The sequence below is a fragment of the Cygnus olor genome, chromosome 16 (genome assembly GCF_009769625.2).
Source record: "Cygnus olor isolate bCygOlo1 chromosome 16, bCygOlo1.pri.v2, whole genome shotgun sequence".
In the NCBI taxonomy this organism is placed as follows: domain Eukaryota; kingdom Metazoa; phylum Chordata; class Aves; order Anseriformes; family Anatidae; genus Cygnus; species Cygnus olor.
The window spans coordinates 15521409-15539286 of record NC_049184.1 but is presented as its reverse complement, the minus strand read 5'-3'; the positions used below and the strand labels follow the sequence as shown (position 1 = coordinate 15539286).

Genomic DNA, 17878 nt, shown 5'->3' with positions numbered 1-17878 from the left:
AGCTCCCTCCTCAACAGGAACTTGCCCGAGCTCACACGTGGGCAGACTTCCAGTGGGAACAACAAAAGCCCTTCACCTGCCCCTGTGACTTGCCCAAAATATTCCATGCACTCACACAAGGAGCCAAACTGTTCTTCCTGGTAGCTCCCTGCTCCGCTGTGCAAGCAGTAATTATTTCTGCACCCGTTAGATGAAGTTGCACGCTCTTTGATAGGATCTTTGCCAAGGGAAGCACCTGAGGATTAGTCTTGTTCCTTCTAACTTTCAGAAACAACAAACCAAAGCTAAAGTGATAAAATAAGTTAACTATAAAACTATAAAATTACAATTTAATAATTATTAACATAGATTTAATTATGACAGGACAGACAGATGCAGATGATTAGCAGCCTGGTGCTCAGCGAAGTCCTCAGCAGAGCTGGGTGACAGGGACGGCCCCACAAGCATGCGCCCCCCCACGCCCCACAGCCCCCGCTACCTGCACCCACCACCAGGAGCAGGAGCTGCGCTCGGTCAGCCCCCGCTCTCCTTGCAGCCGAGGCTCCTTCGGTCTTCCTCTTTTTTCCTGCAACTGCAGTGGATGCAGCCACCCTTATATAAAATTTGCAGGCTCCCAGACACACCTTCTCCTCATGGCCTTTGCATCTCGTGAGCAGGCACCCCTCTAGCTCTTGCTCTTTGCAAGCAACACCCAGCTGCCACCTCCGTTGATTTATACCCAACCACGTCACTCCTGACTTCGCCAGCAGCTGCTTCCATTCCTGGCCCAGGTCGCTTGTTTGGGAGCCGCTTTTTTTCCCCCCAGTCTGTCTTAAAAAGGATGCCTGGTAATGGTGGCCCCAGTGGGATCTCCATGTTTTGAAGAAACTTTTTAGGAAGTTGTGAGAACCACTGAAGCACTGGGTTTGGCAGAAGGCTGCTCGGGGCTGTTGGCCCAGACAGGCAGGGCTGGGAGCTGCTGCTGCTGCTGCGTGGCTTTGGGGAGGCTGACGGTGGGACAGGATCTGCTCCTCCCAGTCCCCGAGGAGCTGCGGGATTTATAATGCTTCCCATTTCAAATGCAACATTAAACAAAGATTTTCTTCACAAAAAGTAACTCGGAGAAACCTGATAAATATCGGCTTTGTTAAGACCAAGTTTCAAATTGATTTCAATTGCTTCTGTAAAGAGTGACATGAATTGGCTGTAAAAAATAAAGTTGTATTGAAATGTATAAAGCCAACAATAAATATCATTTTGAATAAGTAATGCTTATGCTTGCTGAAGGAGCTGAAAGCAGCAGAAACGTGCATTTCAAAGCAAAGCTTCGGCCTGCAGGAGCACCGGCCTGGGCTGTGCACCGCGGGAGTTTCCATTGGGCAGGCCCGGGAAGATCTTATCGGGCGCTTTGTTCGGCTCGGCTCTGCTCGGCTGTGCACGGCAGGCACAACCAGACATGGCCCGGGCAGCGAGGGGCTGCGGGACGGCCCGGGGACGGCGGAACAAAGGCGGCAGATAGCATCACCTGGCACACACGGGAGGCAAGCGGCTTGGGCTCGCACACAAGGCTGGCGCAGGAACAGACGCGTGCTGACGTTACGGCCAACTTTGCTGCTTGCTCTAATGTGCTTCTACTGCCTGGGAGAACTATCGGTGCTTTTGTGGGTTTTGTTCCTTTTTGAAGAGCCTCACTCAGGCTTCCAAGGCGGGGTGGTCACCGCAAACACCCAGAGTGAATCGTGCACGAGGCCACGGCGGTGCTGGCAGAAAGGTGCTGAGCAGGGCCCGCTACAGGTGTCCAAATGGCTCCAACACACAGCTGAGTGTGCCATGGGCACCCGAACCGCTGCACATGTGTAACGTGACCGTGTGCACAAATCAGGTAATCTGCAGTTATTGCTATGGCAAGAGGCAATCTGCCTTCCTGTCTGACACACACATATTGTAGCACCAGCAGCGAGCATAAGCTGTAAGTGAAGCAGTACGTTTTATAGCAGCCACTGATATTCCTTCTTGCTGTGCAAGTTTTTCTTGTTCAGTCACATCCTGTGCTTCTCTCTCACTCACCTATATTTCATTCTTTCCTTGCAGCAGTGATTTAGATATCACTTACAGGAAGGCTGAGTTCAGTTCTGCAGTGACAAGGGAATATATATTAAAATGAAGCATTGCAAGAAATGCTAAAAGAGATGATCACAACATAAATGTTGGGTAACTTATGGAAAATCTAACATCCAAAATGGAAAGATGGGCAGCCTCCGGCATTCAGGACTGCCCTGAGTGTGCAGCTCAGAGGCAGCAGCTTAAACAGCAGCAGGTACTTCATCAGAGTAATATTAAACAAATATTTTTTATTAAATGTGATTAAATTTGCTGATATTGCTTTCTCTAGCATTAAGAACCACAGATGCTTGAGGAGAAATGGAGAGAACTGCAAACACGTCTTAAAATAAAAATGTTGAGCAACATTAAAAAAAAAAGAATTTTTCCACCACAGTTTGAAAAAGACCACCACATTTTTATGACAGTGGTGTTTTTGATACATTCTAGAGGTTTACAGGCTACAGGAACACAAACTTTCTTTATTGTTACGTGGTGAATAAAAAGAAAGAGTGACCTCAGCCCATAAAACTCCTTTAACAGGCAAATAGAAAGTCCTTATTAAGAATACACATAAAATGAGTCCTGTCTCTTGAGGTGAAAAAACTAAAGCTGGTAACAAGAGTTACACCCCATGATAGAGCTGCCTTGAACAAATGTTCAACCTGTTCTCTTGCAGGGACACTTCCCAGTGAGTGGCTGCTTCCAAATGGATGCTCTGAGCATTAATGAAACTGCTCAGTTCAAATGTCAATGGAAAATAACTTCTCTGATGTCAACAAAATAAAACAGCCAGCTAAAGAGAACAGCGCTGCAGAAAGGAAGAAAGCACTAAGGTAGGAAAATGACACAGCAAACAAACTGAATTAGGCTGCTAGAACAAAGTCTGGGAAAGGAATGGGGAAAAAACAAAGTTTTAAACACTGACTGCACTCAGGCTGTGAATTTCCAGCCTGGTTTCAGAATCACTGAAGTTAACCTACATGAATCGTTTCTCCCCACCTTTCACTTTTACACGGGAATACGACAGTGATGGCAATCCTGCAGGATTTGCACTGCAGCAGGCCTGCCACCTTGGCCAGTGCAACAGTCAGTGGCAGTTCAGTCCAGAAACCAGGAAATGAACTCATGCAGAAATATTATTTGATGCTTTATTCACTCTACCTCATTGCAAGCAGCCTTGCACAGTGGATTTTTTTTTCCCAATCCTATTTATGAAATTGCTCAGAGGAACAGCAGGAGACGACCTTTCTGTGAGCTCCCCAATGCGGTGTAATGCACGGGATGGATGGCTGTGTTAGCGAAACATTCTGGATGACAGGACATCTTCTGTCTTTTTAAACTCATCTGTTTTCTTGCTTGGTTTGAGATGAATTGATCCTCCTAAAGCCAGGCTCAAAAGCTAATTTCTAGCAATGAGATCTGGCAGAACAGGACCTGAAAACTACTGGAAAGGAGCTGGAGAGACCTGGTAAGAGCAGAGGGAATCGGGCGCCTCCATTCAGGGGACGGGACTCCAGCCCAGGACTGCCAGAGCCCCGCAGCCAGATTCACACTTGGTTTAGCAGCTCCCATTGTCGGCACTCCACAGGAGCAGAGCAGCCTAATTAATACCAATCACTCTTCACAACGGCACTGAGCCTTGCCAGATCAATCCCGGGCTCACGCTGACCCAGGACAGGCAGCGATCCCCTGCTTAGTGCCCGCACAGGGGGCTTGCGGCACATCGTGCGTGGGCAGACGTCAGAAGCATCCTTTCCAGATCCACTCGTGTCTGATCACTCACCCATGCAGTTTCCTACATATGGAACTCGAGAAACAGAAACAATCCCGGGGAAGGACCACGCAGAGAGCACGGCAGGAGAAACAAAAGGGAGCCTGATGGGCAGCAGCTCTGGGAGCTGCCTGCCAGGAGCGAGAGCAGCAGCACCGATGTCTGGGTGCACCCACGAGACTGAGCACAAGCAGCAGGGCACACGGCAAAAACACCGAGATGAGATAACATCAAAACAATGTCTCCGGGAATTTTATAGACAGGAAACTTTCTTCTTCCAAGATGTGAACCAAAGGAAAATAGGCTGAACATTATCAGCCACCAAAAAGGGACAACCTTCATTAGCCAGGTGCTACGTGACGAGCTGCAACACACTGACAGGGGCAGAGCATTATGGGCAGCTTTGCAGCCACACATTCAGGTCCTAACGAGGCATCAGAGCCCCACAGTGCATTCGTTGCTGACAGCAGCACCTCCCGAAGGACCTGTGGGGCAAATCAAGCCCCACCAGGGAAAAAAGTCCGTGAAGAGGCCCTGAGCGCAGCCACACTGCAGAGCCCAGCTGCTGTGCCGGGCAGCGCCCTCCCCAGCTGAGCCCTCCCCAGCTACTGACTGACACCAGCCATGGCTGGCCTTGTTTCACCAAGTCTTGTAAGATTCTGGCAGCGTCCGTCACCAGAGGAGACCACGTTAAAGCCTACGCACTGCTTTCAGCACCTTTCCGGGTGGACATCTCACATCTCAATGTCCTCAGGGCTAGCATCCGCAGGCTTCTCCCGGGCACCCTTTTCCACCCAGCCCCACGCAGGATGAGCGTGGCCACAGGCAGGGCTGCCCAGCAGAGGGCATGCACGGGAGCTGCCTGCACCCACAGGCCCCAGCAGAAGCACTGCAGCATGGCTTTCTCAGTGATGCAGCGCGCCTTAAATTCAAATCTAGTCCTATATTTTAAACAAACGAACGCTCACCTGCCTTCCCACCATCACTTCCAATCACTCACGCTGCGAGCACTGAGGACACCTCAATTCCTCCTCACTCTTCATTCTTCTAATTTATTTTTTGCTTTCCTTCCAGCCTGGAAAATGGATTTCTGTCCATTCCATTCTCTCAGAAAGTGTCAGCACTGTGGTGCCAAGAGACTTTTTAAATAAAGACAGCTATTTCCATTTGACTGAAAGAGAGCACCACAGACACAAAGTCATGTTTCTATCTCGCCTCAGGTTTGGGGAAGCTTCAGTTTACAAAAAGAAAAGCAATATTGAGTGAATTTGTCCTTGATGGTCTCTATTAATCCCAGGGAAGAATTAGCAGCAGCCTTATATTACACACACATATCTTCTGTAAGTAAAGATTTCAGGCTTTCTGTCTTATTCTCAGCTTTTAATAGAGACTTGACATGGTGGTTTTGGACACATCTTCAGCACAGTTGGCAGAATTAGCACCACACTTTGTCCAGACATTCCTCTGGGGATAAATTACAGCCCCTACCATTAATCGAGTGTTTGGAGTCGGTGTTATGTAAATAAATGCCTATTTCTAGGGAGATAGCAACTGCTGTAAAGAAGCTGCTGAAACAGGAAAGAGAGTTCATGTTAAACAAACCTGGTGCTGAGCCTTGCTAATGAGTTAATTACCTGAGGAAGGCTGAGGTCGAACTTGCATGCTATTTCCTTCCACGGTCAGGCCAGTGTCACTTGGTTCGTGGGTCCCGTCCCAGGGCAGAAGCCTCACAACACCTGCTCAGGTCTGAAAGGAGGCAACAAGGAGGCGCAGAGGAGGGAATTCTTCACTCAGGGGGTGCTGAGGCCCTGGCGCAGGCTGCCCAGAGGAGCTGGGGGTGCCCCATCCCTGGAGGTGTTCAAGGCCAGGCTGGACGGGGCTTTGAGCAACCTGGTCTGGTGGGAGGGGTGCCTGCCCATGGCAGGGGGTTGGAATTAGATGGTCTTTAAGGTCCACTCCAACCCAAACCATTCTGTGATTCTGTGAGAGTCCGGAACACACTGGGGAGGTGCAGGACGGGGCCAGGCACCTTCCCGCCTCTGCCCGCTGTGGCTCAGCATCCCAGCCCACACCCACGAGTGGTACAGGTAGCTCAGAGCACCCAGTTCACACCTACAAGTGTAGCTCAGAGCACCCATCCCTGCCCAGCTCCCGTGCTCTGGGGAGATGTTACAGATCTCAGCCACGTCTTACCATGGTGTCCGCTGCAAACCATGCAGCAATGCTGATGCAAACAAGGGGTGAGGACCCCGGTTCCTAGGACAGGAACCAAGCGAATGGAAATGAGAAAATTTCCTCGTCCCACGATGCCTGCACTGGTCAGAGTCTGGCGGTGACCCAGGACTGGGGCCCACGCTGCCACATGTCGCAGAGGCACGGCGGCAAGCGGTCCTGGCCCCACAGGCCCTGCAGTCTCCCCTGGGGGCTGCTTAAAACACCAGCACAGGGCAGGGGGCAGCAGCAGCTCAAGGCCAGGCTCGAACCCTCAGCGGGGCTGGCAGCGGGGAGCGGCTGCCAGGGGGGGTGACCCGGGGCAGGGACCCCCCATGGGCCACTTGTGAGCAACCTTCCCACCAGCCTTTCGGGAGCGGAAGGTGTGGGGCTCAGTGTGGAGCCGTGGCAGGGAGCCCAAGGCCCTTACGTTCACCCTGTGAGAGCTGGAACTGGGTGGGAGGCGGTTGGCAGTGGTATGCAGAAAATTATTTCAAAGGCACGCACAAGGTAGAGCTCTTAAAACAACTCACAGTAGGGTTAGATTGATTCCCGTGCACAAAAATGCAATATAGGCAAAAAAAAAAAAAAAGAGAACGTTTAATTTCCCCTTAACTCTGAAAAATAATTTGATGCAGTATCTGACATTGCAAAGAACTAAGTATCGCCCTAGAAAATAAATACAGCACATGGGAGCGAGGCACACACCAGGCCTTCATATTTCACACTGTTGAGTGAAGTTTAAAAAAAATAATAATAATAATGGTTCCAGGCCAATTTCACTCACTCTGATAGTAACAGCAAGACTTGGGTAATGCTGGAGCAGCACAGACTGATGCAATAACACCAGCCACTAACGAGCCCCACAGCTGGGGCGCTGCACACCTACCTGCACGGACATGCGGCCGCATCCTGCCAGCTGCACGTGAGCAGCCCCGCGGCACCAAGTGGCAGCTCCGTGTTACTCAGCTGCACGGCAGCAAAAAAGGTGCCGTGGTTAAAGGCTTGCTGCTGTCTAATTAAAACCTAAATAGGGTTCCACAGTTGCTTTTAGCATGCTGTCATTTAGCAAAAGAGACCCTTTTTAAACTTCGGGGGCACCAAAGCTTACGACTGGAATTTGTGCGTGAAATTGCACAGTGCTCCGCTGAGACATTTCAGCTGGACTAGATAATGAAATGGCTGAACCATGACACGCAGCAGTTAATATTGTCTCCAAAACAAAGAACTGGATTCTTCAAGGCATCGCCAGGCTCTGGTAATTTCCAGCAGCCTCTCCTGACTGCAGATGCTCAGACCATAAATAATCGCTATATGTTTTTCCTGCCACTTGCTGGTCTGCCTCCGAGATAAGGCCGGGTGAGCTTCAGAGAGTTTGGGTACTTTGAGTGGAATCTTCTCAACATCAAAGTCCCAGTAGGGTTTTTAGTGAGACTTTAGAAACCAAGTTAAGGATTTTTTAATGTGCCGTACACCAACTAGCATCAAAGCAACAGCCGTCTGCAGGGAACTTCTGTTTAACAAAGTCACCGATAGCACAGAAATAGAGCTGAACTAAACAGCTTCATCACTAGTATTTTGGGAAACTTTTATGTACAGGAGATGAGCACTCTGGAGGTTTACTTGGAGTGGAGTGTCTGAATAAAAAAAAAAAAATCTGACTCCCCTATTTGCCATATAAAATTATTCAAACAAAAATGAGGTCCTGAGATTCTTTCAGCTTGTGCAGCATCGCTCAGAATAAATACTCTCATTGAATTATGATACTTCGCAGCCCTCACACACAGAATCAAGGTCATCTGTAGCAGTTAGCAAGAGAGCTCTGCTCCCTGATCTTTGCTATTTCAGGATACACTTTTTTCTTTTTCAGCAGAAGTTATTGTTAAGTAGAGGCTATCTGGGCTGTCAGGAGAGGGAGCATGTTTAATATGACCACAGCCATCAGCAGTATTGCTGCATGGAAAACATAGCAATGCTGTTCATGCTCAGACTCTGATAAGACCAGCAAATTATAAATCATTTTCGCCTGCTGCTCATTTCTGCCCAGGAACCACAAGCATCTTGTCACTCGCCCTGAGTTCTCTGCGTGCCTGCACCACTGCGCCCTTCAGAGCCAACGCTTAAGAGGCTCGTGATTAAATACGCAGGACTTCAGGGTCACAGCACTGCCTCCACTAAATCATGCCAGCGGCGAGGGCAGTGCCTGTACCTCAGCTCCAACAAAGAGCATCTGTTTTGTCAACGAAAATGCAATTCAGCACTGAGGAATCCAGGCGCTTCTGTTGCATTGTGAGCTCTATCGCTCTCAGCAACACGAGCTGCTTTTCCATAAGCCGGAGCAACCATACGTTTTCTGCCAGTTACCTCTATTTTATAGAGAATAATTAAGACAAGCAAGGGCAAAGAAACGCCTCTGTGGAAAAGCAGAATACATGGCTCTCTGCCGTAGCACAGCACACCCAAAATGAGCATAAAATGCCACTGTCTCACACAGGTGATTGGACGTTTAAAGATCTAACACAAACAAAATCACAGCAGTTGTCTGTCTTGCCTGCGATATGGTAATGTCTTCAGATCCACACAATTCTCACTTGTTTTAGCCAAGCAATGACGCAAAGGGGAGACAAGACAAGACATTTTGAAGACCAATTTTCCAAGGAGAAAAGCAGGATCCTGATTAGATGCCTGTTCCTTGTCAAAGAAAATGTGCACCCAATCCTACACTGCAATGCTCTCCGTTGTCTTCCTACCCCTTCACTTTTAGGTTTTTTAAGTAACAGCCTCTAGCATCTTGTCAGATCAGTGGGCAACACGTCTGCAGACACCATGGCCCCGTTGCTGAATATTACGCTGATGACATTTATGCAAAGCAGTGAGCCTAAATTCAAATGTTTTGGACAGCCTTTCATAAACCATTTTGCTTGGGTGAAAGCAGCTGGCAGCTGTAACCCAAGAGCTGGGCAGAAGCAGGCTTTCTGTTTGCCACACAGCTGAAAATCGGGCATTATTAACTTAATGCCAGCCCTGGGTGTCTCCATTAGCTATCAGGGCCACCTTCAGCTTTACCAACACACAGTGACTTGTAAAAGGCTGAGCCGAAACGGTATTTCATGGATTGAATTGCTTCAGATCTCCAAGGAGCAAGTGTCAGGACTTTCAATAGCTATAGTGTTAATAATAAAACAGGGACCTCTTCCAGTATCAGAGCACAAACAGTAGCTATTTCTTTTTCAAAGCTTTGATTCCTAAAACCTTTCTTACATTCAGCTTGACATCAAAACACCCATCTCATTCACTCACACTATCACAGGAGAATTGTGTGCTGCTATTAGAAGTAGCCCTGAGGTGAATTAAGAACAGCCTGTAATGATGTTCCACTACAGCAACTTTATTTCTACCAAACCAAATAAATGAGCAATATTTTATCTGATGTGTCTTGGCTCAGCAGAGAGCGGCAGCTGCTCCCCATATGATTTATTGAATGGATGTTTTCTAAATAGCCAGAGCCAGGCTCTGAAGCCAGTCACAAAATCTCCTATTCATAAATGGCTCAGTGCAGAGATAGGAAGAGAGAAATTCAGTTTCTGGACAGTGGCAAGTTTGGGCATGAACCGTTTTATCTGCAATTTTTTCCCCCATAAACATACACACAAGAAGCTGTATAGCAAAGCCTATAAATATTGATACTCAACATCTGGCTGTGATGATACAAGACACACAAACAAGCCTCTGTTATACAAACGCGGAAGCAAATCAGTCCTTTTCAGTCCAGCAAGAAGCCCAAGGGAATAGTGGGGGTTTGAAGGCCTCCAGTACACCGGTGCATGGAAGGCAAGGACAGGGTGGAGGGCGCCAATGAACCTTGCTCTGCTTTTGGAAGCGGTAGCTGCAGCTCTCCCACCAGCACGGTCACACAGGGGACGGGGCCATCTCACCCCCAGTACGCTGGGCTGCTGTACCAGTTCCCCCAGAGCAAACAGCGTCTGGCACCACGGGGAGTGGGAAAGGAGAAAGAGAGGCGGAGACGGAAGTAAAATTCAGAAAAAGAAATCACAAACAGAACACCTCCAGCAAACAGGATTGCGGCATAAACAGCTAAAGCAGGGATTTTTGGCTTTCGGCGAACTGGCAGGAGGAAATGCGTTTCCACATGAGTGATTCAAATATGGGATACTCTGCCAAAGGACATCTCCAAAGCCAAGAAGCTAATTAGATTCAAAACCGGCCTGGACATTTACACAGACACAGAGGACAGAAGCACACAGTGCAACACGTTTCAAGGGTAGTGCGATGGGCTCCACCTCTGCACCAGGCTCCTGCTCCCAGAGGCTTCCCAAGCCCAGAAAGGTGAGGGCAGGTGGTGGGCTTTTCCACCTGAGCTGCAGAGTGCTGGTACCTTCCTCTGAAGGGCCTGCAAGTGACAGCTGTCAGCAGGAAGCGAGTCTTGTACGGGCAGAGATGATCCATCCTGGGCATTTTAATCCTTTTAATACCTGACGTGGGGACCAGAGCAAAGGGAAGAGCTGACAAGTGCAGAGCGAAACCCTGACAAGGCAGCAAGTGCCCAGCTGGGCATGGGGATGGTACGCAGCACTGGGATTCCTGCCCTGAGACATGAAAAAATGCCCAAATATTTATAGCCCAAGGAATGCCAAGCGCCTGGTTCTGCTCTCTAGCTAAATGTTTGATCTGGGAGTAGAAATGCCATCATTGAAATGCTGGGGATAAGAGAGTGAGGGGCCCGCTGGACTTCATTGAAAAGACACTGGCTCCAAGAATTACCATCTGTGGAACTGCTGATTAAATATAACCAGGCTGGGAGAGAAGCTTAAACGACATTCTTTTGTTGGCTTATGCTTAACGTTAGCCCTGTCTCTAACGCAACATCAGTGAAGCCTTACAGAAAAAATAGCTTAAAACTTTCATAAAACACAAAGGCTTGTCGTGATGCCAGTTCAAGTCCCTCTGTGTAGATTCCCAAACCAAATAAACCTTTGATGCCAACAGGGCACACATTTCACAACAATATTCCACTCCTTGGCTAAAATAAAGAGATTTCTCCGATACTTTGCCCTTGACTAATATGCACTGAGAGAAATAAATAACCACCTGGCCTTGCCATTGAAGAGTGGCACAAACATTGCACAAGCAGATTATTGACCAGAAGTATAGACGCCAAGTTATAAGCAGGTTAGCAATTCAATAAACAAAAGAGTAAAGCATTTCAAAATAGATCATACAGACCTCATTTTACCTGCCCTCCTAGAAAAGTAGTCAAAAATCTATTTATGAGATTATAACTACCTATTTTCTATGCCATTCAACAGAAAGAAGAAAAAGAATCAAGATAAAAAGGGAACATATTTTAGCTGTAAAGGATTTATTCATTCAATTTACATTTGAATCAATTATCCAGGCAAAGCTCAAACAGTGCCAATGTGATTTAGGTGACTGAACACACATCATAAATAGCATAGCATTCAAGTCATATAATCCGTATCTGCAGTTTCTGGATAGCTTCACGAGCAGGAAGAATATCCTGACTCACAATGTACCTTTATTTCCAAGTAGCAGCGTGCTTTGCTGTGGCTGGGAGCAGAGCCTCTGACATCTCCCATTCAAAGAAAACCTTTAGTCATGCGTTTAGCCCCGGGGACATGGGATGAGATCCCGAAAGCTGACTCCCGTCGCGCTGGGTCAAGCATACCAGCCAGGATCCATGCTGAGCACAGACCGCGAGCCAGAGAGCCACAGGGTCAGCGCAGAGTGGGCCAGGCTGAGATTCTTCCTTCCCACCCAGCAAGATGGACATGGAGGTGTTGCAGCTATGAACCTGCTACTGGGAAAAAAGACCACAAGGAAAGTGCTGGCAAAGTGTAAGCATCTGCTCCCAGCAACCAACAGAAAGCAAGAGCAATAATTAATGTTCCAGACTTTCCCAAAGCACATAACCAAAGAAGATACCAATTTGGAAAAGCAGCACTAAGCATTTTTTTTTTTTTTTTTTTTTTAACACAGACTGTTTAGATCCTCCATATTTTGTTATCTGTAATTCATATGCAGATGCAGGATCTCCCCCTCCAGGCCCCCCAATTAAAATAAAGTAATCAAAGATTTAGAATAAATAATCACATGAATAAAAATATATTCATGATGGCCTCTCTTCTGTTCAGCATCAGAGACACAACAGCAAGCAACTCATTCCGTACATCAGATTTTCTTTTTTGTGCGGTAGTTATGGCACACAATGCAGGACTAGGAGACGAACAGATGAAAAATTCTCAACTAATTTTGCAAACAAAGGGTGAACCCTCTCTTCTGCTAAGTGTCTTTGCTAGTAAAACATATCTGCTCTGTGATAGGGCTTAGCCTTATACCAAGGCAAGAAGAGACAAAGAATTATGAAGCTATGCATCCTATTACTATCAACACGCAGCTTACGGAGACAAGGAGATTTTATGGAAATAAAATATTTTTGAAAGAGCACTGGGAGGAGGAAAAAATTCTTTTACAAAGCAAGCATTCCTCATAGACCTGGAATCCACAGCACATTGTAAAACTGAATTTGTTGCTGTTGTTTTTACTTTACAGCATTAATCACTAAAGGCTTGCTTAGGTGGGCAGAAAAAATCCATTTTCCATTGTATTAACTTCACGGAATTTAAGAAACCTTTCAAGACCCACGTAAATGCAAGTAAACACTTCTGAGTCTGGCTAGTGCTGGTCTAGCCTGGGCAGGTGGCTGCGCCGAAGCACGACCAGCCGGATCCATCTTGTCCTGATGCACCTCGCCTGCTGCTAGAGAAGGCAGAAAGCCTTAGGTCGCAGCAGCTATGTCTACCCAAAATTTGATTTAAAGCCCTCAGGAATGAGCATTTCTAAAACACTGTTTCTAGCCTTGCAGGGCTGAGGTCCCATTTAATTCTAGGTCCTCGCACAGGTGGCAGAGCTCACGCCAGAGCACACGCACTGTGCAGAGGCAAAATCAGCCAGGAGAGGCTCCCCCGAGGCACTGCCTGGCTGCAACACGCAGGACGTGTCCGAGGACAGCGGCACCTGCCCACAAATCCTGCTGGCAGCAAACACAGTGGGCCAGCAGCAGCTTAGGGACAGGAGACCCTCCTCAGAGGTATTTGGTTCTGCGCAATTTCCCCCGGAAAGGTATCCTAAAAGGCAAGGTGCTCAGAAAAGCCTCTGCACGCTCACAGTCGGTAGGGAAGGGGAAGGTGCCAGTGGGAGAGGAGACTCGCCCTGTATCCCAGGGGGCTCACCTGCGCGGGGTGCCAGCCCTGGCATCCTCAGTACTGCGATTTTTCCAGCTCTGGGCAAGCTGAATAAACACACACAGAGATCACAGCGCCCTTGGCCTGCCCAGTCTCCTCATGGAGGTTTGCCCAGAACCAGGATGAGGAGCAAAAAGAAGCACCTGAAAGGTTTAGCACAGATATTTAACAAATTTATTTTGTATTTGCAAAAGATTAAGTTCATTTACAATACAGGAAAACTTCTCCAGTGAGAACATGCAGCCTTTGCTTGATTTTTAGTATAATTATTTTATTATGATGTGAAGGAACAGATGGATTTGGTGCGTGCATCTGGAGATAAACAAACCTAAGTCAGGTGTATGCAGAAACACGCATTAGGACTTTTGGATTTTACTGTTCAGTCCCCCAGACACCTACAGCTTTGTACAATATATATATACACATTACTTTAGCATATAAACAGCGTAGTCTAAGACCCAAGCTCATGGTTGTTTATATACAAGAGTCCTAAGACCCAGCTTGCCTTTTATGAATTAACGCATGTAGAATATGCAACTGATTCAGGAAAGAACAGACTCTTAAATTGCTCCAGAGGGAAAAACAAACAAAAAAAAAAAAATAAACAAATCAAACAGAAAGGAGGGGGGGAAAAAAAACACACACACTACTCTTGGCTTATATACTTTGGATTTGACTAACAAGACATCACAGAAGAAAACATCCCTGTGGACTTAGAATTGATTTCATTTATTATAACTTCCAGAAAAAAAGCTCTCAAGGGTTCTTGAAGTTTGATCTGAAAAACAGAAATGACTTTACAAGAAAATCAAAAGAATATATTGCTGAAATCCTATGCCTTGTTGTCAAGTAGGAAGCGGATCTCTGCTGGAAGGTTTTGCACACCACTGCCATGCTAGCAGGAACTGGTGTGGAAGCTGTTTGGGCATCACATGGCATTGCCACTGGTTTGTCCCCTATGCCAGCCCCAGAGAAACTGGTGCTGGGGGAATCGAGGTCTGCTTGGCAGTAGGTTAAACAATGAGGTTTGGGATGCAGCAGGGAAATGAGCCCCATGGATTTAAGCTGGGCTCACCTCAGATACAGCGGCATCGTTGAGGGCCATCTCTGCAGTGTGAGCCTCTGTGAGCTGTTTGACATAAAACCAAACGTCAGCTGTCAATGCCAAGTTGTCTCAGAGACCAAGATTAAAGATTTGCACACAGTCTGCCTCCTCTCTGAGGGGCTGGGTGGGGAGACACCGCTTCCTACAGCCACGTGGAGCTTTCCTCAGCGATGACATGCTGGTAACAGGACCACCACGATGTCCCACCGGTACCCAACCAACCTCCCCTTGCAGTGCTTTTTGTTCTTATCAGTGGCCTGGAAGGAGTCTGTGTGTTTATTAAACAACCAAGTCTGTTTTTCTTCCTCAATCAGGTTTTCTATGGCTTTTCAGCAGCTGCTTCCAGGCCCTTTCAAGGCAATTGAGGAATATATAGAAACCTAAATTAGAATAGATAGCTTTGCCTTTGCAATACACTCCCTGAACTCTGCAGCAGCTGCACAGGTGTTCAAAGCTGCAACTCCAGAAAATCAGAGATTTTATGCAAATAATTTAGTGCCTGAAAACACAAATTTAATGAAGCAGCAATGAGCATTGGAATGCTGCTGGTCCAATAAAACAGGAGGCAGAAGCAGGTACTCAGGAGCAGCTTTCTGCACTGGTCCAAAATCCTGTGGCAAGAGCCGCACAACGGAAAGCCAAGCAGTCCACGCAGTCGCAGTACTCACTGTATCATGAATGAAAGGGATGGCCTTGGGTCTCCCGGAGACCACTCGGAAGAGAATACTGGTAAATGTTTTCTCCCCAGTGGTTTCAGTTGTGCCATTCGTTGCCAGCATCACCTCAGGGCTGGCTGGCAGAGATGGAAGAGGAATCCTCTTCCCATTGCTGGCCTCATATTGTCTGAAAACAAAGATGGTACCACACATTTACTATTGGAGAAAGCCCATAATTACATAGATCTCAATGAGGAAATGAGGCCAGTAAGAGCAGCAGAGCCATTCTCCATGAATCTGAGTGGATCCTGGCAGCTGAACCGCACAGCAGTGTTTCTGACGGTTGTTTCTGATTCATGTTGCAGGAGGAAGAAGCTCTAAAACAGCCCAGAAACCACCAAGAAAAGAGTTGAGAAACTTCAGTCTCAGAAATGATATGCAGCTTGCACTTACCTCTAGAGGTATTTCAATGGAGCAATTATGCACTTTGGGTGGTTTGGGCACATATATAATTTTCCCTTTCTCAAATGCAATTACAGCTGCACAGAAACAGAAAGAGGTTTACAAACAAAACACCAGTATAATCAATGTATCAGATCAGATGGAAGACCATGATTTTAAGCTGCTGCTGAACTGTATTAAACCACCTAAATTAACTTAATGAGGTGTCAGAACAAGTCTGCTTGGTATATATGAGATTTTTTTTTTTTAAGAATGGCTCAGTCCAATTTAAAAGAGCAGGCTCAACTCCCAATCAACATAGTTTCTCCAAAAATAAAATACTTTACAAACTGCACACGTCTTGAGATACAGACCATCTCTGTATCTCAGGAGCATCACTTACAACTTATATGGTACAGCAATCTCCTATATCCAATGGAAAAGCAACTTGAAAGTATTTTAGCTGTCTGAAACACAAGAGAAAGTTGTTCCATTCCAGGCGCAGAGATCTAAGCATAAGTCAGGGAAAAAACAGGTCTGGATTGCTTTTCCCTTCAGAGATGGCAGAATCCCCCCGTGCTGTCACACATCGTTTCAGAGATGCCATTATTCGTTAGCACTGCAGAACTGAGCAGCTGATCTCCTCCTGCGGAGATGGGTCACAGAAGGATAGTGCACGCTGCTCAGAAGGCTTGAAGGGGTAATGAAGCTACTGTTCACTCCCTGCTCGTGCAGGGAGCCATTTGCTGCAGCCCTGGAGAGCCGACATCTCCACTCGTGGCCAGGAAGAGAAAAACGTGGTTCTGCTCTGCTTCAGCAGAGCGGCTTTGTAAAAGAGCCTCACAAAATGCACACTCCCTGACTACACCTGGAGGAGCTGAGTGAGAAAAGCTCTCATTTTCTCTCTCTCATGTGGTTCTAGGGAACGTAATCAGAAACGAGCTGTGCCTTGTTGAGTTTTTGTTTTGTTTTTTAATTCAAACAGGATGTTGTTTCTTATTGTGGCTTCTATGCTTACGTCAATATTGCTGCAGACAAAATGAAACTATTATGAAACAAAACAAACCATTATCAGACAAAAGCAGTGAGAAAAATGAGAGCGCTGATCATCAGGAGATGATTTGAACCCAGTTTAATGTTTTTAAGTGCTGCCTCCAGGCTGCTGCCTCGGGAGAGGGCAGTCTTAGCAAGCAAATGCACTGTGTTCCTCTCGGGTGAAGAGGAAGCAATGCAAACCTCAGCAGGCTTCATTTCACAGCTGTCTCCGGGCCAGCCAAGTCCGCAACCAGCGGACTGGTTCAAAAGGCTCATTCCTGAGCACCCGCCATGGCAGGCTCTGGACCAGGCAGCCCACAGCTGAGAAGCCACATCAGGCAGCCTGTGCTTTGCACCGACAGCACGAGCATTAATCCCAGGTCTCCATGCAGCAGCACAGACTGCGGCTGCTAGATCCCAGCTCTCACATCTGCAGCATCACACGGTCCGTGCAATGTGGTGGGAGCTCTGCATTAACCTAAATAAGGGCACTTTCCCCTTCTACATAAGGGCATAGCTGAAGCCTCTTAGCAAAATATATGGTTGTAAATTATTCCAAAATATAAAACAGTTCACACCTAATGAAAGGCTGTAGGGCAGCATCTTGGTGAGCTGGCATCTGTGCAAGCCACTGCCTTAGCACAGAGGCAGAGGTGAACCTGCCAAGAAGAATTTAAAATCAAAATAGTCTCAGTGGGTGACACCATGATATGCAGAGACACGTGGGAAACCTTTCCCCAAGCACCTGAACAAATAGCTGCTCTGCTGGAAATAAATCCAAAACAAAGGTGGTACACAGCAAATAAGAGCTGTATGGACCGGACAGTGCCGACAGGCCTTAGCACCGGACTCTGGCCCACAGAGGCTTTTCTGCATGTGAAAGATCATCAGTGCTCGCCTCAGGCTTGTTCTGACACCTACCAGGCTGGTGTAACACGTGCAGCCCCCGCTGCCAACAGCTCTGCTCTCTGGCGAGCAGTCTGCCGGCAGCACCGCGTGCTGCAACTGCCCCTCACGGTGGCAGTGGCCACATTGGGGACAGGAACATTGTCACTGCACAGACAAAGCCACAGTGAGCACCTGCCGTGCACTGCCCCTTTGCTGGTGCACACACCAGGAGGCCAGGAGCCTCTCAGAGTCTGGCACAAAGCCGCATGGTGATAACAGCATCCAGCATCCTTGGGAAGCCTTCTTGGCCCTTCATCATCTACCATTTCTGGGGACTCTGCACAGATTTCAACAAGGAACCCAGGAATAATGTTTTATTTCTTCAAAGTTTCTTTATAAAAATTTT

General features: G+C 47.3%; 1 long non-coding RNA gene across 1 annotated transcript; it reads right to left on the bottom strand.

Annotated features, from left to right (window-relative positions):
* Positions 1–13511: 13511 nt before the first annotated feature.
* Positions 13512–17650, bottom strand: LOC121079196. The gene is made up of 3 exons (XR_005824927.1): positions 15953–17650; positions 15562–15647; positions 13512–15295 (listed from the first exon to the last, which is right to left on the bottom strand). It is a non-coding gene; the product is annotated as an uncharacterized LOC121079196 (long non-coding RNA).
* Positions 17651–17878: the final 228 nt, after the last annotated feature.